We start from the raw sequence: 4,576 nt of genomic DNA, 5'->3' as shown, positions 1-4,576 counted from the left end.
TGCCGCCCTCGCCGAGGAGCTGTTCCAGGCGGCGGAGGGCATCTCTGAAGAGGATGGGAAGGTGGCGGAGGGAGAGTCCCCGCTCCCAGCCCGTCAGGAGGAACGGGGGATGCCTCACACCCCACAGCCCTGGCCCAGGTTGGTGCCGCAGCTCCGTAAACACGAACTGCTGCTGCTTCCCACCCTTCGTGGTGAAACCAAACCTGTAGCACTACTGAAACGTAAAGAAAAGAATTAATTTCTTCATCGTTCGCCCCAATAGCGTGGAAGTTCAAAATAAAGTGGGCAATGTTATTTTTAAAGGTAAAAAAAAAAAAAAAAACCAAAAAACACAGGGAAAAGAAGCGGGGAGAAAGACAGGAGATTTGCCCCAAGGCATCTGGGCATCGAACCAGCCAGTCACAGAAGAAGAACATCTAGCTCCCATCCACGCAGCAGTCCCTCCATCGGCTTCTTCTCGCACCAGGACTGCGGGCGCTCCTCCTGGAGGGGCACCGGGTCCCCATCCAGCAGTCCAGGCAGGAGCGTGCCCACACATGCGAGAATTCCTCTGCCAGTGCCCTGGTGCACGGACTCAGCTGCAGGTAACAGGCAAGAGAAGAGGAAGAAATTCAGCCAAACTGAGTGTTACTGTGGAGGATGCACTGCTAAGACAGTGCCAGAGACTAGAAAGAATGTGAGTGATGACACCACAGCAAGTGAACTGGAGCTAACCTCTGAAACAGTGACTGCTCTGGAGACAGCAGAAGCTTCCTGCGCTAAAGAAACAATGGAAGCTAGTTGTAATGGGCAGTAAAAAATGATGATGTCATCAAGTGGTGCACATTAAAATCCATAAAGCCCATGCTGTCTAACAAAACCAATGAAACTAACGAAATCTCTTGAGTTTCTTTTGACAGGTTCGCTGCCGTGATCCATCTCATCAGCCTCGTGTTCCATCTTTGTGCTTCGGTGTCCTGTTGTTGCCAAACCTGCTTCATCAGCCAAGCGAACAACTCGAAGACAAGTTCCAACGTCACGGCCAAATGCTCCGACAATGGAACCAGTTCAATTCCCCTGTTTACCCAACAGCCCTGTTTACCACCCATGTGTTCACCCTAGTGGGACTAGTTGCAGTTGTTGTACCCGTGTTAATGTTCGGTTCCCTTTTCATTGTTGGACTAGATAAGTTATAACCAAGTTGCGATTGCGTTTACACGTTTAAAATAGTTCGTGTGTTGTTACTAATATGTTTCACGAGTTGTTACTAACATCAGTTTCGCACAGCTGCGAAGGCTTAATCGGTCATGGAGAGGGGGGAAATGTGGTGAGCTAGAAAGTTCGCTCAGAAGACGTCGTTATGCACGAGGAGTTAGACCCCGCCCTCTCCATGGCATTAGCCAATCACAGCTGTATCGAAGTTACTTAAGCCCGTGTTTGCCGAGCAATAAATGCATTTCACCGTCGACTGCATCAGTGTAGCGAGTGATTTGTCCGGCGACTGGGATTGTAAGCGTGTATGTGTGTGTGTTCGCCGTGGCCCGCTCTAGCCAGGTCGCCACTTGCCTTCGTTCTCCCCCAACGAAGGCAACAGGTTGGTACAAGATCTTAGAGAAGTAAACATGAGGACTAAAACTTTATTCCCTACTGTCCCAAACCCAAACCCATTATTAAATAAAATTTCTCTGGAAGATACCTGGTATAGTGTAATATATTTAAAGGACGCATTCTGGACTTGTCCCTTAGCTGAAGACAGTAGGGACTATTTTGCCTTTCAATGGGAAGATCCACATACTAATCATAAACAGCAATACAGGTGGACTTCCCTACCACAGGGATTTGTAAACTCACCTAACCTGTTCGACCAGGCCCTTGAACAGCTGCTAAGCCAATTCATGTCGGTAGAAGGAACAAAGTTGTTAAGGTATGTGGATGATTTACTAGTGGCCAGTCAAAAGGAAGAAGACGTCAGAACAAGTTCCATAAAGTTCCTAAATTTCTTGGGAAACAAGGGACTAAAGATTTCCAAGACAAAATTACAATTTACTGAACCTGAGGTAAAATATTTGGGGCATTAGCTAGTAAAGGGGAAAAAGAAACTAGACCCTGAAAGGGTAACAGGGATTGCCACTCTACTCTCCCCAAACCCTAACCCTAACCCTAACCCCTAACCCTAACCCTAACCCCTAACCCTAACCCTAACGCTAACCCTAACACTAACCCCTAACCCTAACCCTAACCCTAACCCTGACCCTGACCCTAACGCTAACCCTAACCCTAACCCTAACCCTAACCCTAACCCTAACCCTAACCCTAACCCTAACCCTAACCCTAACCCAAAAAGAGATTGAGGAGTACAAAAAGATAGGGGGAACATTGGAAGAAGGTAAGTGGAGATTACCAGATGGGAGGGAGTTAGTATCTAAGAACTACACTAAAAAGATTTTTAAAAGGTTACATCTACAATTGGAGTTCCCAGGCCCTGGCAGTTTCTAAGGTTTTTTGAGTGTAAAGGGATTTATGAACTGGCTAAACAGGAGGGACAAAGATGCCTAGTATGCGAATGTTAATAAGGCCAGACACGACAGGTAATCTGGGGAAGTCACCCTATGGCATGCCATCCATTCGAAAGGATCCAAGTAGATTTTACGGAATTACCAAATGTGAGAAGATATAAATTTTTGCGAGTACTAGTAGACAAATTGACCCATTGGCTGGAGGTTTTCCCAAGCTCTAGGACTACAGCCCAAACCATATCAAAATTTATTCTGGAGGAAATTATTCCCCGATATGGAATAATCAATTATATAGACTCAGATCAAGGAACGCATTTCACCTCAAAAATTATTAAACAATTGGCTGAAGCTTTAGGAATTCAGTGGGAATATCATACCCCGTAGCATCCCCAGAGTTCGGGAAAAGTCGAGAGAATGAATCAGACATTAAAAGCTCAATTATCACAATTAATAATAAAGACAAAAATGTCCTAGCTGAAATGTCTCCCCTTAGCATTATTAAATATCAGAATCATGCCTCATTCTGAAACAGAGTTGTCTCCTTTTGAAATGTTATATAGAATGCCTTATAACCATAGAATGCTGGTGGGACATCCTAGGATAGAGAATAGACAAATACAACCCTACCTAATAGCAATAAATAAAAATTTGCAGAAATTGCGAAAACAGGGAATTATAACACAAAATGCTCCTTTGGGGTTCGTCATACACAAAATCCAACCAGGAGATCGGGTTCTTATAAAAACTTGGAAAGAGGTCCCCCTCTCTCCTCACTGGGAAGGTCCTTTTCCTGTCCTTTTGACCACAGACACAGCAGTCCAGACAGCAGAAAAGGGCTGGACACACGCTTCTTGGGTGAAAAAGATCGAAAGGGAGGAAACACCCAAGTGGAAAGTTGCTTCCTCTCCAGGGAATCTCAAGATAAAGCTGCGCCGGTCAAGTAAACAAACAACAAGGATCAAATACGGTGTATAACTCCTGGGTGTGCATATTTTCTGTTTGTCCATTTCAGGTGCAATATTTGTCACGGGGTTTGGGTCACACATTGTATTTGGGGAGCTAGACCTAGGAGCCTGTGCACTAAGTGTCTCGAAGAAGAGCTGTCTCTGACTGACGAACTCCTCATGCTTGCCACTAACTTGAATCTCATTGATTTAGCCTCTCCAGAGTGGTTTCTCTTGTACTGGCACGGGGTTAGTGGAAAACTAGAGTGGGGGCTCAAATTTTAGCAGTGGAGTGTCGAAGGTCGAATAAAGTACCCTTTGGGGTAGACATGGTCAAATTATCTAGGTAGGGTATCTTTAAGACACGGTATGCGGCTCAACTTGGGTGTTAGTCCCCAGAAAAATACTTCTGCTGCCAAAAAGATGGTTTACCTCGCCACTAGACGCAACCCGGTGGGCATAGGCAAAGGCAGAGAAGTACGCCTATGGGGAATCCTAGTGAGCCTGAGTCGTGTGCCAACCAATTAACGCATACCCAAGGAGTTCCATAAGCCCTGTGGAACAAAGCCCCAGTAATAAGTGTAGGGAATACCCACGGATTAACACCCTGGCACACCCTGGCCCAGTCAATTGCACCAGTAGGGGAAAAGATGGGTATTGTACCTTTAATGGCACTCTATATGCCAGGTGTGAATTAGACGGGAAAATAATATGTTATAACTTTGAGGCAAGATATGAGAACGGGCAGTCAAAGACAGTCGCTCACAACATCCAGGAAAGAAACACAAACCAAGTACCCATTCCCACATGTCATCAATGTAACCGTACAGTATGGGTAGGGGGAAAGAAGAAGTCAGTGTTTGCGGCTTACTTTCAAGTAAATCTATTGTGCTATTACCATACTCAATTAAAAATGTGTATCCTGGGGAGCAAAACGTACTTGGTGGGCAAGAATTTAAGGTATGAAAATGGGATAATCACTAACAGTGAACCCGTCATCATTGACCTCCTTGGGGAAAATGACGACCAGATCTGTGCACAATTTGATAACACTTTCTGTTTTTCAAGAGACAGGGAAGGCATTGATCCCGAAAGCAAAATGAAATAGGTGGCCTTAGAAATAAGAAAAACAAGAAT

The sequence above is a fragment of the Catharus ustulatus genome, chromosome 16 (genome assembly GCF_009819885.2).
Source record: "Catharus ustulatus isolate bCatUst1 chromosome 16, bCatUst1.pri.v2, whole genome shotgun sequence".
Classification (NCBI taxonomy): domain Eukaryota; kingdom Metazoa; phylum Chordata; class Aves; order Passeriformes; family Turdidae; genus Catharus; species Catharus ustulatus.
This window is presented reverse-complemented; position numbering follows the sequence as displayed.